The 24,036-nt window shown below is 39.9% G+C and overlaps 1 non-coding gene across 1 annotated transcript; it reads right to left on the reverse strand.

Moving 5' to 3' along the window:
• Positions 1-3,804: 3,804 nt before the first annotated feature.
• Positions 3,805-3,876, reverse strand: TRNAE-UUC (transfer RNA glutamic acid (anticodon UUC)). The gene has a single exon. It is a non-coding gene; the product is annotated as a tRNA-Glu (tRNA).
• Between the last annotated feature and the right edge of the window lie 20,160 nt (positions 3,877-24,036).

Consider the following 24,036-nt stretch of genomic DNA (forward strand, 5'->3'; position numbering starts at 1 on the left):
CCTTGAATTCGGGTGGTTGAATCAAATTGAAGCAACACTTGGCTGGCAGCTATAAAGATGTTGCCAAGTGTCCCAAGGATCCTTATGAAGTGCAACAAGCAATTGCAACAAATGTAAAGAGAGGGAGACAAAGAAAGGATGATCGGGCACAAAAGCAAAGGGAATTTGATGGTAAAGTGCTACAGAGACCTTTTGTTGACGTTGTTGAGGAATTAAACGACGATGAATAGAGGAAGACCATGGGTATTGAGTCACAATCTAAATGGAGATAGATGAAGGTTGCAATTGAAGCTAGCAGACAGTCCTCACATTTTGAGAATGTGAGCAATATGAACAGTCAAGAGGAGCAAGTGGTTTGAGGTTAGGGGCATCCATGCCACCTAGACATAGTTTTTACAAAAGTGGGGGAAGTGAGAGGACTAAAAGGAGGACGAAGATTTCACATTACGATGCCACATTTGACCAAGACCCCTCCCTCTTCAAGCATCAAGACAACTACCAAATAAGCATCCCATAAATGTTTGCTGGAGGTAAAGAAGGTAGTAGGGAGGAGCAAGCTAGGTTTGCAATCAGTAAATTCATGCTCTAAAACAACATCACAACCAATGTAAAAAACACACCATACTACTAAGGGATGATCAATGTAGTTGCTAGGGCAAATATAACAACCCCCGTAAATCTAACTCGAAATCCGTATTGCAAGTCCGATAACCCAAAGGTCAAGTCAAATTAATTTGTAGAGTGTCCGGATAGAAGTCCATGATCCACACCCTCAACCCATGGATCTGGATTCTCTTGATGAAGAACCTGCCTTGCTATGAAGTTGGATCTCTGGTAGATGGCATGTGGTAATTGGAAATGTCCAAAATGAAGGTAAGACCTCTTCCATGTGTTGGTTAGGGTTAGGTTGAAGTTGGGAGTCAACCCCTTGAGCAAAGCACCCAAGTACAACAATGTACTAGGGGGTGGTTGCTTAAAGCGGTGGATTGATCCAGTTGACCACCAAATCCTTCTTGCGGGAATTTGCCCTAATTTGCCCCCTATTCTCTATAAATAAGCAACCCTTGACCTATTAATGTATTATTATACTCGGGATTGCTATTTTGGATGGTTAGGTGGCAGTGGAGACGTGCTGGAAGGTGAGCGAAGTGCAGATTGAGACCTGAAACCTTTTTCCCTCAATTTTTGTTGTTCTAGATGAGGTAAGTGAATCCCCATTCACCCATTCTCTTTCTTCAGCTATTGATTGGTGTAGTTCTACCCCTATTTTGTTGGTAGTTACCTATTTTATTGGTTGTATCTCGTTTTCAATGTTCTTGAAAGGATCCTATCCAAAAATGAATCCCTGCATTCAAATAAAGGATGGATCTATTCAAGGGAAAGAATTTGGGTGATAGTTCTGTGTTAATTTTAGGTTTCTGTTTTACCCCTTGGTTATAGACATGTTAGGTTTGGAATTCGGATTGTGATCATCCCAAAACCGGATTGAAATCGGATGATCAAAAGCCTGAGTTTCTGATTTGAAATTGTCTGTTTTTGGGGCGGTTGATCAAGGCGGTCGCTTGGTGGCTAGGTCACAGTAGCTATGTGACTTTTGGCTTTTACTCGATTTGACTAATGTCTCTTATGTTATCTTGTAACCCTATATTTAGGAGGACTCTGTCTTTGCTAAAAGTCTTATAATTGTTATTGGATTGCATTCTGAGGAACTTCTACTTAATTACAAGTAAAGAAATATATTATTGTCTATATGCAATTACAAATGCATGATGAATCAGTTGTTTTCTTTACTATTGTTTAATCATGTATCTTGTTGTAACTGTATAAAGCATGATTTTTTTTTTGCTAAAAGGATTATTATATTAAGCGAAGAAGAAATATTAAAAATACATCAATTAATACCTTATAAGAAAACCAACCTCCCTTATCCACAACAAATGTTGCCCCCAATACACGGATTTTTGTTCGCGGCTACGCGAATGGATTTCCGCGCAGCCATCAGAACATGCCACGTGGTGTGGAGAATATAAACGGTTTAGATTATTTAATAGATTTTTATATTTAAAATATTTTATAAATTACAATTTTTCGTCCCTTATACTTTCTAAATTTACAAAATTCAATCCCTGTTCGCTCCTCTAACCGCTCCAGTATTCACCATGGCTTCACCGGAAACCACCGATGAGCCGGCTCCTCTGGACATTCTTGCCGTTGCTTCCATTGCCGCACCGTTGGTACTGCCTATAACTCCGATACCCACGGTGTCTTTGCCCTTGCTTTCCATTTCATATGTGTTCCTCCGAACTTGGTAGCCAGATCTTCACAGTATGGCTTGAGTGCCTCCGCCACAGTTAGGTAACAGACACATTTGGTGCACAATGAAGCATCCGTGCAGTGGCAGTAAGGAATGTATGTTCTTTGTACAAACACAAGGTGTCGCACCAGTACTGTCCCCAGTATTCTTTCCTGTCAACCAAACAAAGTAATTAACACCATATCATGATCTCAATCCTGGAAGAAAGATTTATGTATACATATACAGAGAGAGACACACACAGAGAAATACAATACCAGCTGGAATTTCAATGGCTGCGAGAGGGTATTACGAGAGATGATCGATGATCACTGTGTTATTGACAATGTAATGCGGTTCTGTATAAATTACATGTATTTATTGTACATCACACATGGAGGAATGGGAAGAAGGGTGTGAAGTTATAGGGTGACTATGTTCAAGAATCACATCCATGATAAAGCGGCTTTTAGCTTTTCTGCAAACACGATAAAAATGTTGACATCTCTCATGGAAATCTCAAAGGGATTAGTTTTTTCTTTTGGGTCAACTCAATCTTGAAAAGAAGAGTATAATTACCCAAGAGAGCTTCAAGTAGACGGATTTAGACAATATTGACCCCATTATCAGAGAGGAAGTTGGCTCGTGTCTTCACACAATCTGAGCCGAGGACTTGCATCCACCAGGAATAGGCTTCACAGGGTGGATGTCATTGCCATTTTCTCAGTCCACTTTGTCCATGTACCTATGGATATAAGGACTTGATCTCAACTCTAGCAAACTGATTGCATTCTGTGGAATATTTTTGTGTAACTTTAAATGTAGAAAGGGAACTTTTGCGATCCAGTTGATATAATTGGATAAATCACTTGGGGTGTGGGGTTTAAAGGTCTTTCCTTTCAAAATCTAGCTCTTCGAGAAAGCAAGGCTGAAGAATCCTTTAGCAATATATTTAAAGGTAAATACCATCCAAAGGAGTTATGGGCAGTACCAACGGTGCGGCAATGGAAGCAACGGCAAGAATGTCCAGAGGAGCCGGCTCATCGGTGGTTTTCGGTAAAGCCATGGTGAATACTGGAGGGGTTAAAGGAGGGTGTAAATCCGGATGAAGTTTAAGATTTTGTTCTCATCAAGACGAGCAAGGATTTAATTTTGTAAATTTAGAAACTATGAGGGACGAAAATTTGTAATTTATGAAATATTTTAAATATAAAAATCTATTCAAATAATCTAAACCGTTTATATTTTCCACACCACGTGGCATGTTCTGACGGCTGCGCGGATGGATTTCCGCGCAGCCGCGAACAAAAATCCCCAATACACCCTTCCTCACTGGTTCCTACTCGATTTAGAAAACACTAACTCATAAAATGAAATCTTGGACATCTAGAGGCATCCACATCAAGTTCATTAAGGATTGAAGCTAACCAAGGAAGGTTAATATCAGAAGTTCTTATCCTAGCTACCGAATTTGCCAAAAAATCTGCCACTGTATTCAACCTCAAAGTTGGTTCCATTGCCGGGAATTGAACCCGGGTCTCCTGGGTGAAAGCCAGATATCCTAACCACTGGACGACAATGGATTGATATAAGTATTAAATAACTGATACTATTGTATACTTGTTGTTTGTGATATTCTTTAATGTACTTCATCATTTATGATATTGACAACTGATTATGGTATGATGAGGAATGATGTAGTGTAGTTGTGATGGAAAGGGTATTCCACTTGGATATCTTGGCTTGAGGTATTATAAGGTTGTGGTAGGGGACACATACTCATTGATGCCTCTAGCACTATCATAACTGCTGGATGACATTCCTAGGGAGTTTAGAATTGCATGGCTAGGTACTCCACATGCTATTACCCTTTCGGTAGGGGAATTGAAGCTGGATGACCCGTGACGATGGTGACGTGACTTTGTTTCATCATACAACAGTAACCAGTCCATGCGGAGACTCAGTGGTCCATTGTTGTTCATGCAATGGTAGGGTTGCATATGTTAGGGTTGGGCTCATGGACATCCAAGGAGCGGCATGGGTTTCGTGAGGAGTCATGAGAGCTTTCCGCCCCAATAATATGTGGATGACCATAGGGTTAGGGAGTGGAGTCCAACAGCGGTACCCAGTCTGTGAGGGTTCTCATTCCTAGGTTTCGAAGGATATGGAACCGAGTTGGTTGGTGCCATAGGGGAAGTATCTGGACTTCATATAGTATGTTACCAGTATGACTTGCATTGGATTAGAAACCTCGATATGCGCCAATACTCATCACCAATGGTCGTGGTAAGAGAGTGTTGACTTAAACCCAAACCATGGATGCCTGATGAGGACTTTACCCCTTTACCCAGGATCCCAACAGAGGTAGCCAGTTCCATGAGGGATCAGAGTGACTAGACCTACCCAGAGGAGGGCTGGTGTTATATCTTAAAGCATGTCAACTATTTAGAGACTTGCATAGTTAGATCTTAGTAGCATTCATATACATTATTGCATATCATTCATTTCATATATGCATTGCTGATTATGTTGATTGTGTTGACATATGTATGAGAAATGTGTTATCCTTACTGAGTTCGTCAGAACTCATTCATTTCTTTGTATATTATATTAAATTGTACAAATGGCTTCATGTCGTTGGAAATTGTAAAGAATTCGTATGATCAAACCATCACCTATGAAGAAGATGTGGCATCGTTAGTGGGAGATGGAGATAGCTTGCACGAAGCCTCCTGTAGATGCTTGGTGTGTGCTTATAACACCCATTAATGGCTAAAGGAGGCACATTGCCAGATATTTTGAGGATTATTTGGAGAAGAATTGGAGAACCCCCCCCCCCCCCCCCCTTTCTTGATAAATTTGAAAAGCAGGAAATTGGAAAGTTGATAATTTAGTTTACATTGTTATAAACAACTAAGTATAACCAAATTTTTTTATCTGGACAATACAAGCTCACTACCTTCTACAAGAATGATCTAGGGCTTGATGTAAGGTTGATGAATGCGGTGCAAGACGTGGTGGAGAAGCTCGTTCCAGATCCCATCATGTAGAGGACAATTAATGGAGAGTTGAAACTTGTTCAATTGTTTCTTCAACTTCTTGCATATACAATACAATAATTGAACAGATGGTGTACAAATCATGGAGTTCAGGATGCCTTTGGGAGTTTTGGAAAGCCTTATGCAGTTACATCTATGCATAAGACTGATCCTGGTAAGTAGTCCATTACAATAAATGATATGTCCATAAGACTATAATCTATAAGTTATATAAGTATTGAATATTAAGATTTACTTGCCTAATGCATTCTTATATTTGGTTATACAGCTAACTAGTGGGTATTATAAGTATCTAGCTAGTCGCCAAATTTCAGGGACATAGCAATTAAGGTCCTCTCATAAACTTTTTTATCCTCTAGTTGCAAGAGGAACTGGAGCACCTTCTCACTCATCTATAATAATGTACAAAAAATATTAGGGAGTAAGAGGCTGGAGGATTGAGTGTATGTGCATTGCATGAGGTTAAGAGAAGGCCACATACAAGATGATATGGATGACGAAGGTAGGGAACTGATCAAGTTAACTGATACATTCCACGAGCCCCCCCTAGAAGAGGATGAGGAGGATGATGACATATATCAATGGGTTTGGGATTGGTGGCCCAATACTAGATGGACCACGAGGGCAGCCGGATCCTACTATTGCTACTTTAATGGTCCTAGATACTATGGTTGAACACATGTCTTCTAATGAGGGTCCATCTACTGTAACTAGAGCAGCAAGACCAAGCGTACCATTTGTGGAGCCACCTGGTCAACTTGATATAGCTAAGGTGAGATCTAGTAGTGGAATTCAAATGATGCCAATGATACCATCCCTCCTAGTCATCCTTCAAGTCATGGAGGCAGTCAAGCTGGTGGTGTTGCTGGTGCAATTCCTCTACCGCCCAAAACTTGTACTAGGAGTAGGAAGATCAAATCGAATTGGGGATAGAGGAATGATGATGTGAGCCTACATGATCTTGTATCGAACATGGGGAGCGTGAGCATAGATCATACTCACAGTGGTTCATAACAGTAGAGTTAGGCCAGTTGGCAATCATCAGAGTACTCATACGGGGATCACACCACCGGGTTAGATTGCACTTGGTACTCTTCTTATAGAGATCATGCAACTAAAAATCTCTAGAATTGGAGAATTGAAAGAACCGTTGGGACAAGTAGATTTTGAATCAGCTCTACCAGAGCAAGAAAAATATCTTGAAGAAGGTTATGCGAGATTAGACATTCAAAAAGGTAGAAAGACAATACGCATATGGGAGTGAAGGCGGGTTGTTGACTGAATATATTCAGCAACATCATGAACAGCAAGAGCAGCGATGGATCTTTCACTCACCTACAATTGATGGTTTTCCTAAAGTATTATTCCTCTAGTATTCTAACATGCAGACATATCGGAGTCACATAAACCGATATGTGACATACTATAGTGATGAGTTGACTTGGGAGTCATATGTGGCCATTGTTCAGTGTCAATTGATGGAGTATACTGATGTTGATACCGACCAGTAAACCAACCATCAAGTTTCAATATTCATACTTTACACTTTTACATGTGCAGTATTGTTACTTGTGTACAACTAATGTAGTACTCTAAGTCCTTGCTATTGATTTGAATTGAATATGTGATGTGGCTTTATACTTCTATTTATAGGCATGGAGGACAGTGATGTTGTGTGGCAAGATGGTGTCCCTGAGGATCCACGAGGCCAAAGGATCACATGCAACTATTGCGGAAGAGCCCTCTATGGAGGAAAATGCCAATTCAAGCAACACTTGATTGTTGGGTATTGTGATAAACCCATGTGTCATGTTGTCCCAACTCTTGCTAGGACTATATGGTAGCCCACCTCATGGAGATAGAAGGCCAACGTGTAACTATTGGTGTACATCGTGGTCATGGTGATGTTGGAGCTATAGTCCTGGTGGTGGAGCTGATGCTGGAGAGCCTGAAGTTGATGGTGGAGCTGAGGATTTTGATTGAGTTTTTATGATTTGATCCCATATTCCCATTCCATAATTGTTTTGTACTCCTATGAACTTATGGGTTATGATTTACTAATACTTCTAATTGTTGTATGAAGGCGTTTAAGTTCTTTGATTTATTTGATAGTTGATATACTAGTTTTTTCATTTATATACTTAAAGGCTCTACATTACATATTCTCTAACCTTGCATTCCCCAATCTTGCAGCATTTCAATTTTACAAATAGGGTCAGCTTGGAAGACATACTTAGGGTTATTTTCTCACAAGTTCAAGGTCATCAGTGTGTTCAAAATGCCTTAAATAAAATTAATACCAAGTTTCAGCTCAACCCTCAAACTCAATGAGATGGGCCACCGAGTTGATGCCAAAAAACTCCATATCTCAACCGAGAACTTGGTTTTACCATGGTTGTGAAAACAAATTATAGATAAAGATATAAAATAATGTATGGTGAATACGATTTTTTATGTAAGAAACTAACATTAGAACAAATCAAAAAGATTTTTAAGTAAACAATGAAGTCATACTGAAAACTGGAGTGACTCTTCATTCCTGAACTGGTGTCACAATCTTAGGTTTATCTTGAACAAACCTAAGTCTATATGGTTTCTCTCTATTTTTATTATCTCATGCTATTATATATGGCATGAGAGATGTCACACCCCACCCGCCGGTCTCGGTTACCCGCCTGACAACCCATGGGAATGACCCGTCACAGGATCCAAGGTTCTAGTCTATCAATAATAATAAATGCAAGTATAGACAATCATGAGCAAGAATAAATTCAATAATTAAATAAAGGATTACAGGAGTCGAAATACTCCAATAAAATAATCAAAATGAAAATGAGTTCAGCGGAAGCAATCAAAAAGAGTTATATGATTTTCTTTCCAGTTTCCTTTTCTAAAGCTAAAAACTTAGACTCAAGTTTATCAAGATGAGGGGTTCTCCAATTCTCCTCCATACGGTGAGCAAATTGCCTGGTAACTTGTCTCCTCCGCCCATCAATGGGTTCTATAAGCGCATTCCATGCACTTGCAGGAGCTCCCGCACAGGCTATCTCCATTTCCCATTGCCAGTGCCACATCTTCTTCATACAGGAAGGTTCCTTCATAGGAAATCAATCCATCTGTACAAGCTAATAAAACATAGACAAATAAAGGAATGAGTTCTAGAGAACTCAGTAAGAACAAACAATGATTCCCATCCATATGTCAAACCAATTAGAAATGCATAATGATATGTATGAATGCAAAGTATGAATACCGCTAAAATCTAACTATGCAAGTCTCTAACAGTTGACATGCTTTAAGATATACACCAGCCCTCCTCTGGGTAGGTCTAGTCACTCTGATCCGGCAAGGACTGGTTACCTCTGTAGGGATCCTGGGTAAAATGGAAAGTCCACACTTGCTCTCAAACCATGGCTGGGGTTAGTCAACACTCTCTCACCACGGCCATTGGCATGAGTATTGGTGCATGTCAGGGTTTCTAATCCAATGCAAGTCATAAGGGTAACATACTACATGAAGTCCAGATACATCCCCTATGGCACCAAGCAACTCGGTTCAGTATCCTTCGCAACCTAGGAATGAGAACCCTCATGGACTGGTTACCGCTATTAGACTTCATTCCATAACCCTATGGTCATCCACATATTGTTGGGGCGGAATGCTCTCATGACTCCTCACGACACCCGGTCCATTCCTTGGACGTCCATGAGCCCAACCCTAACATATGCAACCCTACCATTTATATGACCAACAATGGACCATCGTCACATCACTGTCATCACGGGTCATCCGGCTTCAATTCCCCTACCGAAAGGGTAGTAGCATGTGGGGTACCTAGCCATGCAACTCTAGACTCTACCTAGGTATGTCATCCAGTAGTTATGATAGTGATGAAGACATCAGCGAGCATGTGTCCCATACCACAGCCCTCTGATATCCCAAGCTAGGATATGCCAATGGAATACCCCTTCCATCAGAACCACAAACCATCAACCATTATCATATCATATTCAATATCAACAAAGTATAAGTAAAGACAGTACAAACAACAAGCATACTAAATAAGGTTATAGCAGCATATGAAATGAAAGAACAGTAATAAATGACACTGGACTAGCATGTTTAAGTCATTTCATAAAGATAGGATTGTATGTCCTTACCTGTAATTATGTAGAATCCCTCTAACTTGCAATCCAGAAACTATTATAAGACTTTTATTTGAAACAATGAACACCTATATACAGGGTTACAATAAGGTATAAGTCGAATGAATCAAATCATATCAAAACCAAAAGCCATTTGGTCACTGGAAACCAGCTGGTCGCTTAGGTTGAGCGACCGCCACTAGAGATCGCCCCAAAAACAGAGAGTTTTCAATCCGAAACTTAGGCTTCTGATCATCCGATTCCAATCCGAATTTCGCATGATCATAGTCCGAATCTCAAATCTATCACTCCCATAACCATAGGTGATACTAAACCCAACCAACGACATCAATTTTGTTATCCAGAATCCTCCCTCTTGATTAGATCAGCCCTTTTCACGAAAGCAGGGTTTCGTTTTCGATTTGATCTCACCAAGATCATCAAAAAGGTAGACAATGCAATATAAGGATCAAGAACAACCAAACGGAAACACTAATCTACTTTTATCATAGCTAAAAGTGAAATATGAGTGAATAGGGAATCACTTACGTCAACCAGATCAACTATAAAGGACAATAGACCCTTCTGGGACTCTAACAGCACTTTAGATCTACTTCCAGCACGTCTCCACAGCCATCTAACCTCCAAAAATAGTAATCCCAAATATAATATTCGTAAAATAGTCGAGGGTTACTATTTATAAGAGTCTGGGGGCAAAATAAGGCCAAACCCCGCAACCAGGACTAGGCGGTCGCTTGTTCAATCGACCGCCCCCAAATATATTGCTATACAAGGGTGCCTTGCTCAGGGGGTTGATGTCCAAGTACAACCTAACCCTAATGAACACATGGGGGAGGTCTTACCTTCATTCCGGACATCTCCAGACATCACTTGCCTTCCAGAAGTCCAACTACCAAGCAAGGCAAGCTCTTCATCAAGAGAATCCAGATCCATGGGTTCAGGGTTTGGATCATGGACTTCTATCCGGACACTTCACAGATTTACCTGGCTAGTCCTTCGGGTTCTTGGACCTGCAATACGGATCCTGGGTTAGAAATACGGGGGTTGTTACATGAGAAATCTGAAGGCCTTTCAACAAAAAACACCTAATCCTTTGAAGATTCTTAAAAGCCTAAACCACTGGATTGGAGCTCTAAAGTTACAAGAGGAGGAAGCCATTACCCACAACCCACTTTCACAACTAAATGATGGAATAGATATAGAAAAAAATTGGTGCTCAACTATACCAAGAACTAATAAAAATGTTTTAATGTGTGCAGGGGTATCTCACCAGCACCTAGGGATTGGAGCATGGAGTGTTGGGATATATAGAAATGGACATATACAGTCCATTGATTTTTGAAGTATGCGACAACAGACACCTTAGAGGCAATACCTTTGGGGATTCCAACTGGAATAGAAATTGCAACAGCTCAGGGGTTTGAAATAGGAGAAATATGAAGCAATTTACAAGAGCTACCAAATCTCCTACCAAAACCAAAATTTGGGACATGGCCTCTAAATCACATAACTATGTTAATGAAGGTTGCTAATGTAACCCAATCTGTAATATTTGATATTTTCCCATCCCCAATGCTCCAATCTTTTTTTGAACAAGCAGCTACATCTTTCTCCATAACAAGGGAAGAAAGTAATGATATCTATGGTTGTAAGTGTTTCTAATTTTAATGAATATTTTCTATTATCAAAAAAAAATGTAAACAATGAAGTAGTTCTCCTTCGTCACGAGGGTCACTTGCAAAGAACCTGGTATGGTGTCACTTTTGGACAACAACAAAAGTAATAAGAGGCTGATAACCTCGCCACAAAGACTCACATGCCTAACAGAACAGCCACAATTAAAGTTACCTAACCTAGGTTGGCTTTCAGGTTCCAATTTTGGAACACTAGTACTTTAATATAAGAAATGTACCTGCTTGATTGCATCCAATTCATAACCAAGACTTTGTTGAATGCGCCTTCGTCCACACCCAGTCTCTGCAAATAGAACATTAGCCTTTGGTTTTTGAGGGACACTTGTAATTTGCTTAATTGTTAGTCAAAGGCTTTGAGAATGTGTACATTTAGGTGTACAAGTCTCATTACCCCTACTTCTCTCACCTAGTTATTTTATTTTGGTTGAAACTCTTTTACCCATTGAAGATTGTCGGTTCTGCAACTGATGCCATATAAGTCAATGTAATTATTTTTTTATTTTCTGTCTTTCAATTGCAAAAAATGGTTGTTGGAGGAGCAGTGAATGAATAGTTATGTATAAACTTCTCGAACTCTATAGATGATAGGAGGGCCCGTAAATTTTGTCAACATCTTCCAAGAACGTCCGATGCATTGGGAATGGTATGATTTGGGAAATGCATACTATCATTTTATTGTTTGGTCCTCTTTCTGAGCAACAGCCTCTGGTTCAATTTCAGATCTTCAATCCTGAAACAGTTCGTCCACCCTACAAAGTTAACACTCGTGATGTGGTGATGAAACTCGGAGGACACGAGGAACTTGATTTACTGATTGTTATATTGCTGTATGGAGTATCTTTTGGAAAGTTTCTGGGGTTTATGGTTTCCTAGAGATGGATCAAAGCAAACCACATTAATATTCAAGTGTTGATTGACATGGAGCCACCAAAGACCATTCGGGATGTCCAGTGTCTAACTGGACAAGTAGCTGCCTTAAAGAGATTTATAACACAGTTGGGAGAACGATGCTTGCCGTTCTTCAAAGTGTTGAAAGACTTGAGGGGCGATAAAGCAGCACGATGGACAGAGGAATGCCAGAAAGCGATTGAGAACCTGAAGGAGATGTTCGGGAAGCTGCCCTTGTTATTGTGACCAGAGAAAGGTGAAAGACTACAGTTGTATTTAGCATCCTTAGTTTCGGCAGTGAGTGTTATCCTAGTTTTGGAATAAGAAAAGAAAAAGTTGCCAATATACTATATAAGTCATGCACTTCTTAATGCAGAAACCAGGTACTCAGAGATCAAGAAACAAGCTCTGGCATCAATGACGTCTGCAAGGAAATTGAGGCCCTACTTCCAGGATCACCCGATTGAGGTATTAACAAACTTTCCCTTGCAAAAAGTACTCCACAAGCTAGACCTTTCGAGATGGATGGTAGCATAGTCGGTAGAGTTGACTGAATACCATGTGGATTTTAAACCCCGAACAACCATCAAAGCACAAACTTTGGCTTCTTTCGTTGTTGAAACAACAACTCTAGTAACAATAATTACTTAACCTTAAATCCCGATGATATGGAATATTTATGTAGATGGTTCGAGTAACAAGCAAAGAGGGGGATGGAATCCTACTGAAGAGTCCTAGAGGTTTCCTCATTCGGTACACACTGAAGTTCGTGTTTGAGGCAAGCAACAACGAAGCCGAGTATGAAGCTTTTCTGGCAAGACTTCGATTAGCAAAGGTGCTCACCATCCCAGAGATAACCATCTATAATGATTCTTAGTTAGTGGTGAATCAAGCTCAAGGGGAATCCGGGGTAAAAGAACACCAGTTGGTAAAGTATCAAGAAATGATACAGGAATTAATGAGGGGATTCAAAGAAGTCCAAAGCTTTCAGATCCCGAAGAAGGAGAATGAAATGGCAGATGAACTGTCAAGATTGGAAAATGTGAAAGTAAAAACCCTTGATCCTCAGTATACATCGAAGAGCTTGACTTCCGGAGCACAAGGGCGAAGGAACTAATGTATGCAGAAGAAGACCGATGATGGATGGACCCAATTGCGGAGCACATTAGGGACCATTGATTGCCAAACGACCCGAAGGAAGCATGTTTGATTAGGCTTTGAGCTGCAAGGTTCACTATCCTCAATGGAAGACTCTATCGAACATCTTATGCCGTCCCGTTACTGAGATGCTTGGGACCCGAGGGTCATAAAATGCACTTATTGAAGTTCATGAAGTTATCTGTGGAGCCCATATGGGCGGACAAGCTTTAGCACACAAAATTCTCAAACTCGAATTGTATTGACCGAAGATGCAGGAGGATGCACTGGAATATGTTTGGCATTGCAAAAATTGCCCAATACATTCAACCATACCAAAAAGACTAGCAATGCCTCTAACATCCATCTTAGATCTAGTTCGCTATGTGGGGGATGGACATAATGGGAAAATTCACAAAGTCTTTTGGAGGAAGGGAATACCTAGTCATGGCTATCGACTACTTCACAAAATGGGTTGAAGCCATTCCACTCACCACAATAACTGAAAAACGGATTGAGAAATTTGTGTTAGACTCAATAATACACCGATTTGGCCTCCCGAATATCATAGTCATCTATCATGGGACACAGTTTGATAACCCACAGTTCACTCAGTTCTATGGTACCTACATGATTGAGCGTCAAATGTATTCTATAGCATACCCACAAAATAACAGACAAGTTGAAGTAACCAATTGAACCCTGCTAGATGGAATCAAGAAACGGCTGGAAGCAAAAAAGGCTTTATGGGTTAAAGAACTCATAAATGTGTTATGGGCCTATAGAACTACCGTTCGAACGCCAACTATAGAAACACCATTCAAATTGACTTACGAGTTAGAGGTTTTAGCTCTAGTAGAAGTAATGGCGGAAACTCTCAGAGAAAAAGAATTTGCAGAAAGGTCGAATGAGGAAGGTTTGCTGGACAACCTGGAATCCTAGATGAGGTTTGGGCAAAGGCAGCGATCTGAATCCAACAATATCATAAGAATATTTTGTCATACTACAATTTTAGAGTAAGGCATCGGCAATACCGTCCGACAGATAGTGTCCTAAGAAATACTGCTGCTTTGGACCCTCAACACCAAAACAAATTAGATCCTTTGTGGGAAAGACCATATATAATAGTAAAGCAAGTGGGTTCGGGAGCTTATCGGTTGAAAAGCGTAGCAACTAGTCAAGGACTAGATTGATCGTGGAATGATCGAAACTTCAAGAAATTTTACCCTTAGTCTTTATCTTGTAATGCGATTTGGATTTAGTATTCAATAAAATGGTTTTTCCTCAAACCGAACCTCTTTTGAATGGGAGACATGTGATGTAAGGATTCAAAAGGCTTCAATATATGCCCGACTAAGACCTTCTAACACTTAGAAAAATCTATGAGTTTTTCTACGGAAAGGCTTCGGTATACACCCGACTAAGACCTTCTAACACTTAGAAAAATCTGTGAGTTTTTCTAAGGAAAGGCCGACTTCGGTATGTGCTCAACTAAGACCTTCTAACACTTAGAAAAATCTGTGAGTTTTTCTACGGAAAGGCAGAAAGGCTTCGGTATATGCTCGACTAAGACCTTCTCACACTTAGAAAAATTCAAAAAGGCTTCGGGACATGCCCGACCAATATTTTCTAACACTTAGGGAAATCTGAGAATATTTCCTAAGATATGGCTTCGACTCCTCAAATAAAGCATATTAGAACACTCGGGTGAATGATTTGAATTGCTCACCAGGGCTAAGTTAAAGTCATAGTATTGCAAGCATTTGAGCGATCGTAAAGTTAGAAAAAACAATTTATATTCACTACATTCATGATCGATCGAGAAAGCTTCTATTATAAGGTCATGCCGTTCGGGTTAAAGAATGCAGGAGCAACATACCGTAAAGCCATGAACAAAATCTTCAAAGACTTGATCTGGAGAAACATGGAAGACTGCATAGCTGACATGCTCGTGAAAACATTCGACATTGAAGTCATGTTGCGGACTTAGCAGAAGTTTTCAAGGTACTCAGGAAGTATTAGACGAAGCTTAACCCAGAGAAATGCGCCTTCGAAGTATCCTTGGGAAAAATTTTGGGGTTTATTTCCCAAAGAGAAATTGAGGAAAATCCATTTAAGATTCATGCCTTGATCGATATTGAGCCACCAAACACCGTTCGGGACATATAGTGCTTAATAGGACAAGTAGTAACTTTGAATAGATTTATCGCACAATCGGGAGAACGATGCTTACCATTCTTTAAAGTGCTGAAGGATCTGAGGGGCGGTAAAGAGGCATGATGGACAAAAGAGTGTCAAAAGGCATTCGAGAACCAGAAAGAGATGTTGGGAAAACCCACCATTGTTATCTTGACTAGAGAAAGGTGAAACATTGAATTGTACCTAGCTACTTCAACCTCGGTAGTGAGTGCAGTCATGGTTCGAGAAGAAGGTAAGAAGCAGCAGCCAATCTACTACATCAGTTATGTGCTTCTCAATGTGGAGACTAGGATACGGAGATTGAGAAACAAGCCTTGGCCTTAATGATGGCAGCAAGGAAGTTGAGGCCATACTACACTAGATCGAAGTATTGACTACTTTTCCCTTAAACAACGTATTTCATAAGCCAAACCTATCAGGAAGAATGGTAGCATGGTCGGTAGAACTTGGTGAATACCAAGTAGACTTTAAGCGTGAACGGCCATAAAATCTCAAGCCTTGGCTGATTTTTTGATAGAAATCACGACTCATAATGAAGAAATGGCTAAAAAAACTACCCAAGTAATGTGGGACATCTATGTGGATGGTTCCAATAACAAGCAAGGTGCAGGGGCTGGAGTTCTATTGAAGAGCCCATGAGGATTCATCATTCTGCACGTGTTAAAGTTCGGGTTTGAAGCAAGTAATATTGAGGTAGAGTACAAAGCTTTCTTGGCTGGCAGAAATACTCGCCATCCTAGAGATAACTGTCTACAGTGATTCTCAGCTCATAGTTAATCTAGTACAAGGAGAGTTCAGGATAAAGGAGCCACAGTTGCAGAAGTATCAAGGTGGGATACAAGTGCTAAAGAAGGAATTTAAAGAAGTAAGGGTTTTCAAAATCCCAAGGAAGGCAAATGAAATGGCAGGTGAACTATTAAGATTGGCAAATGCAAAGATAAAGACCCTTGAACCTTCAGTTTACATCGAAGAACTAGACTTCCCGAGTACGAGGAGTAAGGAAGTGATTTGTGTGGAAGACGAACGTTGTTGGAAGGACCCAATTGTGGAGTACCTATGAGATGATTGATTTCTCGAAGATCCAAAAGAAGCACAACTAACCAGAATTCATGCAGTGAGGTTTACCATGCATAATAAAAGACTATACCAAAGATCTTATGTTGGACCATTGCTAATGTGGTTGGGACTAGAAGGATTGAAGAGTACAATAGCAGAGGCGCATGAGGGTATTTGTGGAGCCCATATGGGTGCATGAGCTTTGGCACACAAGATACTTAGTCTCGGGATGTATTGGCCAAAAATACAAGAAGATGCACTTGAGTATGTTTGTTGTTTCAGAAATTGTCAAGTACATTCAACAGTGTCAAGAAGACCAGCAGCACCCTTGACATCTATCTTGGACCCAATCTCGTTTGCTATGTGGGGAATTGACATCATGGGAAAGTTCATGAAGGCTTCCAGTGGTCGAGAGTACTTGATCGTGGCCATTGATTACTTCACCAAGTGGGTTGAAGCAGTTCCACTTGCCACAATCACCGAGGAGAGGGTCGAGAAGTTTGTCCTGGAATCCATAATACATCGGTTTGGCATTCCAAAGGTGGTAGTTACCGATCATGGAACATAGTTTGATAACCCACAATTCACCCAATTTTATGGAACTTACATGATCGAGCACTGAATGTCTTCAGTAGCATACCCCAAAAGCAATGACAAGTTAAGTAGAAGTAACCAACCAAACCCTGCTGGATCGAATCAAGAAGAGATTGGAATCAAATATAGCTCTGTGGGTTGAAGAGCTCTCAAACGTGCTTTGGCCGTATAGAACAATGATTTGAACACCACGAGGAGAAACACCATTTAAATTGGCCTATGGATCAGAGGCTTTGGCTCCAGTAGAGAAATAATGGCCAAGACTCTCAGAGAGAGAGAGAGAGAGAAAGAGAGAATTTGAAGAAAAAGCAAATGAGCAAGGTCTTTTGGATACTTCAGAATTCTTGGATGAAGTTCGAACGAAAGCCATAGCTCGAATTCAGCAATATCACAGAAATATTTCATCATATTATAACACTCAAGTAAGGCACCGTTAGTATTGTTCAGTGGATCTTGTTCTAAGGAACACAACAGCTTCAGACCCTCGGCACCAAAAGAAGTTGGATCATTCCTGGGAAGGACCATATATGATTGTAAGGCAAGTAGGATCAGGCACTTACAAGCAAAAAATCTAGCAACGATCGAGAATTGGACCGATCATGGAATGCAAGAAATTTGAAAAAGTTTTATCCTTAGTTATTTTTTTGTTTTTTTTATGTATTCACGATCGAGATTTTGCGATATGACTCGAGATTTCAATGAAGTATAAGTTTCAGAAACCAAAACTCTTTCAAATGGGGGCATGTCTATATAGCTTTAATTCAAAAGGTTTCAGTTACACCCACTAAGACCTTTCTAACACTTAAAAAAAAATTTCAGAAATTGTCTAAGGAAAAGCTTGGGTTACGCTCGACTAAGACCTCTAACACTAAGAACAAATTTTCAAAACTTTTCTAAGGAAAGTCTTCAGTTATGCCCTACTAAGACCTTCTAACACTTAGTAAAATTTTCAGAATTATTCTAAGTAAAAGTCTACTGTTTACCAAACTAAAGTTATATTGCATATACTAGTGAAGACAAAAGATTGAATTCGGCTTCAGAAAGTCACATCAATTTGTAGAACGTCAAGTGTGAAAGAAACTATTGACAGAAGCAAGTTTATATTCAAAAAAGGGGTCAGAGGGGGCCAACCCTTACAATAAAAGGAAAAGGCAAAGAAAACAAACTGAGGATACCAAGCGTAGTCGGAAAAAGTTACTAGTAAGAAAAAGAAAACTATAGTTCTGCTGTGTTGGGGACTTGTTCTTGCTCGGGGAGTTGTCCTTGGTTGGAGAGACTTGGGGCTTGGAGTTCAATATGATCATTCTCTTGTAGAACTTCAGGCTCAGGAGAAGCTAAAGGAGAGTCACTGAGATATCCTTCAATATTCGGGTCCGAGGGAGGATGATCAACTTTGTGAAGGACCCATTTGGGAGCTCCCAGGTGAAGATCCTCAAGGACTTTCGCATGGTAAACTTATTGGTGAGGCTCAGTATTGAAAGAAGGATCATGCTGCAAAACCAATTTCCACACCGCATTCTGGCCATTGCGATAAGCCATGGCATTGTAATGGATCATCAGATCACCAAAAGGCTTGCTATTCATATTTTTTCGAATGCAACCCTTCCAAATGTCAATGGATATATGCTCGGGTTTTGACAGAGCTGCCAAATCCTGAAGATCATTTCTCGTTGATAAGGCCCTCTATCTTTGCTTCAGAATCTCTCAGAGCCCTCTAAAGCCTCTTAACTTCCCGAGTGAGCTTTCCAACGCTTCCAATGGCTACCGCTAGCGCTTTGGTAGCTCTTCTCAACTTTAAATTCTCCTCCCGAAGTCGATTAACCTCAGCTTCCTTACCCTTTATCTCTCCCTTTTGTCACTTCTTTCGAACGCTTAGGCGCCCGATCCGAAGAAGAACTTCCATATGCTTATGGAAATTGTCTGCAAGCACCCTGCAAAAAAGATAATAGATCAGCGCTTGGGATTAGGAGTCATTAAACACTCTAAAAATTAAAAATTAAAAATTAAAAAAAAAAAAAAAAGAAAAATACTAAGAGCAAACTTACTTGACTGAGGAGTTTACAAACTCCTCATCAGTGGCAGAATCAAGGTTTTTGCTTCCTCTTCATCAAAATGACATCGTCATGAGTAGACTCCGCCACATCGATCGGGGCTTCACTCTCTCAGCAGGCTCTCGATGAAGATTTAACAGACCTTTGGGGGCATGTTGATGAGCCTTCGGGAGAACTCCCAGCCTTGGGCTCTTTCCTCTTTGGTCAAGTGGCCCTATCCTTAGCAACTTCAAGGGCTTTATTGAAAAGAGCTTTGACTACCTTGGGATTGTATTTAGGAGGCACTACAATAATAGAATGAACAAAAAAAGAATTAGTACAGTAGAAAGTGAAGAATAAAAGCAACTCAAGACAGAATGTTCAGGGGCTCACCGGGGGCAACACCCCACCATTGGAGGACATCCTCATACTCCATGGCGTTCCCATGGATCTCCTGACACGTGCGGACTTAATCATTCAAACAACGCTATCTTCGTCGGAAGAGAGAAAAAGAGGACCATTGGCTGGGGTATAGGAATTTTGGTTGTTCCAAGCAATCAGGAAATTCAAGTCTTTGGGAGGCACCCAACAGAATATGAACCGATGGCACCATCGCTTTTGATTTGAAGGGCAAGTACCATCAGCAATGATACCTCTCGACCAGCCCAACTCACTATGGAGGTGTTTCGAGAAGAAAACCCATCCGGTTGGGTTAGACTTACTCAAGTCATAAAAATGGGAGAAAAGTGGAAGAGAAGGGGAGATTTCTAACTCAAAGAACAAACCCATAAAGTCGATGACGTGGCGCCATTTGTTCGGGAAAAGTATGCCTAGGCATAAATCCCAATGATTCAAAATAGCAGAAAAAGGGGAGAAAAGAAAGGAAATATGACACCACTTTTCAAAGTGTCAGTATACACACAGAACTCTTTGGGAGGGTTTAAATTAACCCTCTCATCGGAGTTAGGGACTCGTAGAAGGTTGAGATGTCGTTGAGTTCGGCATGGCAAACATGGGAGACGAAAAAGCTAGGTCCTTGGGAGGGCCTCTTAGATGGTTGGGAACTTTCAGGAACAACCTGATTAGAGGCTTTTTGCTTTCGGGAAGTTGGAGGAGAAGACTTTCCCTGGTTGTTCCCTAGGCGCTGGCCAACTAGTGGTCAGGGATCCTCTCGTTCCTATTGTTTGACAGCTCAATCGAAATGGAGGGGCTAGCTTGATTGGCAGAGTTATCCCCATCAATCATACAATCAATGGAGTCATCGTCAAAAGTCCTACCACTACCATTGAAGGAGAAAAGTTGATTCTAAAGGTGTTTTGTGAAGGAAATGGAAGGTTGGGATCCTAAGCAAGCTATGGCAGAAATCCTGAACCCAAACAGAAAAGAGATAGAGGTATAGAAGGAGGAACAAGGCAGAGAACTAAGAAACTTACTTGTTTTTTTTATCGTAAATGAGTTGAAGATGGAAGCTAAAAAACTGGAAATCGTAGGCACTTGTTGAAGTCTTTAAGGACAAACGAATTCACGAAACAGAAAAGTAAAAGTTGAAGTTGAGAAATGAAGGAGTTTAAATAAATAAAAAGCAAAATTGTGAACAAATGAGATGCATCCAAATCAACGGTCAAGTTCGAACGATGGTTCAAGACATGATCCAACGAATAAGATTAACCCATGATCAAAGTGGGATGAAGAAGATGGTTCAAGTATAAGGCCGTCATGATGGCGCCTGTTCCCTAAGGCCACGGGGCGAAAGAAGTGCGGGATACAAAAAGTGAGTGTGGCTCGATGAAACGTAATGTTGCACAAGCGAGAGCAATAAATGTGACATTTGGAGAACAGGAGGACATTTGGACTTCACCCTACCATTCTAGGGGTTCATGATCGAGAAAGGGAAACTAAGCAATCGGTCGTGTCATACCGATCACTTGGCCTGAGGGGCTCTTGATAAGGATCAAATAACAAACCGGGTTTAACCATGGTCGAGCCAATGAGCCCGATTGGTACTGGTTCAAGAGCTAAACCAAGGAGTAACGTAAGCATGAAAAAACCTGAGGGTTATGGGAAGAGACGTGCTCCTATTAAATTTGGGATATGCAATCGTGCTATACATGGAAACTTCAACCAACTCATATAGAAAGGAAAAACCCTATGATCGGACGGCTACAAAGAAAGATTATGAATGAATCCAACGATAAAGAATAAGAGGTGAATCCTATATAAACTCAAGTATCACTCAAATCAAAGGTATCTGAATCGTTTCCCTCCATTATCGTTATTCAATTAAGCTCTACGACTAGCTAGAGCTCTGTGGTGATCCATTATTGACTTAACCTTTGGAAGTGGCATCCCGACCCTGGAGTCAACCCATATCTAATTATGTTTTGCAAGATTGAGGATTGATCAATTTTTAGACACATCACAACGTAATTTTTATTTGTTACTTCAATAGAGTGCTCAACGGCTTCAATTTCTATCCTTCAGAGTAGCTTCAGTGTATAAACACTAAGTTCAAGATGGTCATACAAGAAGAAATTCACAAACAGTGAAACAGATCATATGAATTTTGAATCTAGATCTTGTAGCTGTACAATGAGATACATGACACTTAAAGAACTAAACACATGCGATAAAATTCAATGCCTTGAGAATGAAACCCCCACTATAGATCCCATAGTTAACGTCTTCTAGGATGTCGTGTACCTCATTGTACATGTCTAGAAGAAATTTTTTCCCTAGAGAATTATGATTTATTTTTAACAAAAATAATAAAAATCAACGGAACTATCAAACTATAAGTGTTGTTTTGCTACTAAAGCAGCTGGCGTAAGTTTTTTTTTTTTTTTTTTTTTTTGAGAAAAGAAAACTTTATATTAATAGAAATAAATAGAATACAAACAATAAAATGATTTTTCTAGCTATTTTAATTGACTTTCAAAAGCCACGTAGTCGGTTGGCAGTTTTCTTTGCCATCGATGGTTCTGTTTCAAAAGTGGATCGTTATATGTTGGACTGCTTTAAAGAAAAATGATTTTTTTTTTCTTTTTCCAATGAAGCTTAATTTAAAGAATAATTACTTGAATGAATTAAAATGAAAAATTGTCAATAATAATAATAATAATAATGATAATAATAATGAGCTGACACAAGAAGTATTTTCTGTCCCATTGATTGAGTAGATCTTGACACTCAATCGCTTGAAGAAAACTGCAAACTAAACATCAAAACTTGAGTGAGTGAAGAATGTATTTAAAAAAAAAAAAAAAAAAAAAGCTTCGAAACAAAGTTGTGTAGGATTAACTAAGAATTTACAATGAAATTTGGTGGATGAATTGATCATATCTTTTAAAGTTCTAACCTCAGAATTAAAGATATACTATCAAAAACTCATGGGAAGGTATGCAAACTCATCTGCATTCTATGCATTGAAGTAGCCTAAAGAGTATAGTTTGAAAGATTCCATAGGGTCCTGGTATCAATTGGATATAATTCCTTGTGTTATTTTTTTTTTCAAAGAATCCAATCCACTATAGGTTTGGGTGATTACAAACTAAAGAAGAAGAACAGCAAGGAACATATAACCTGTAATACAATGTCTCTGGTTCTCATAAGACCATCGAACGATCGCCTTGCTCACACGATCAGAAGCCCTATCTTTCCATGATCAACAACCACCTAGAACCATAGGTACAGAAGATCGAAGATGGAAGCCATGAACGAAACCCTCAAGATGCTTCAAGAACCCGTAGCGTGAGCAAATGAAAATCGAAAACGAGTTACATAACTCGTGCGACCAAAACCCCCCTTAATAATAAGACTTGAACCACATGAACCAAAACAACCGGTTCGGTTCAATCACTAAATACAAGATTCCGGTTACCCCAACATTCTCCCCTTAATCGCATCCCCAAAGACTAACTATGTGAATTGGATGCGCCGTCATCGTCCACGTTCCCGCCACAGACAAAAGAAAACATAGTACAAAACAAATAAAGATATGCAAAATACCTGACACACTAACCATGCAACACTAATGACTCCATGCGGATATACCATGCCGCGCACCGGTGAGACCCTAAACATAACTCATAACTCATAACTCACTCATACAACAATGAAGAGCAAACATGCACACTCCGGCATATATCCCAAACCGAGATAACGAATAGGTTATAAAATTTGGGCAGCATCTCCCCTAAACCGCAACAATGCAAACCTCGATAAACAAACAAATAACCACAAGACACACACCACAATCCAAAAAACAGTAATATACAACTCAAAACTTACGAACATATGTACTAAACAACATAACCAATTCCCAACAAATCAAGACAATGTAAATTTAGAAAGAGGCAATGACTTAGTACCACTCGGATTATGCTCGGGCTTACCTTTTCAACTAAAAGTGAACCATCGTTATTTTATCCCCGGGAGTATTTAATATCTATATGCTTGGTTCTATCATGATAAACAGGATTCTTACATAAGAAGATGCACTCGTTATCAACAAAGACAACGTTTAATCTTCAAAATACCAAGTTCACATAACAAACCATTCAACCATATACTTTCTTTAACACATTCAGATGCAGAACAAGCTCAGCCTCGAGTGGACGAGCAACTATAGGCTGTTGTTGCACCTTCCAACTGATGCAATTACCGATAACGAAAGAAATAAGAAGATAATGATTTCCCTATCTATATTACTAGCATAATCTGAGTCGGGATATCCTTCAAGAATAAGATCACCGTGTGGACTTGAACACTAGACCTTTATGAACGACCTTTCAAATACCTTAAAGCCACTTAAGAGCAAGCCAATGTTCTTTACCGGGGTTAGACATAAACCTACTCAATACACTAACGGATGAGCAATATCGGGTCTAGTACATATCATAAGATACATAAGAGAACCTAAAA

Source organism: Hakea prostrata, chromosome 3 (assembly GCF_041222555.1).
Source record: "Hakea prostrata isolate BN-2017 chromosome 3, UWA_Hpros_2, whole genome shotgun sequence".
Taxonomy (NCBI): Eukaryota; Viridiplantae; Streptophyta; class Magnoliopsida; order Proteales; family Proteaceae; genus Hakea; species Hakea prostrata.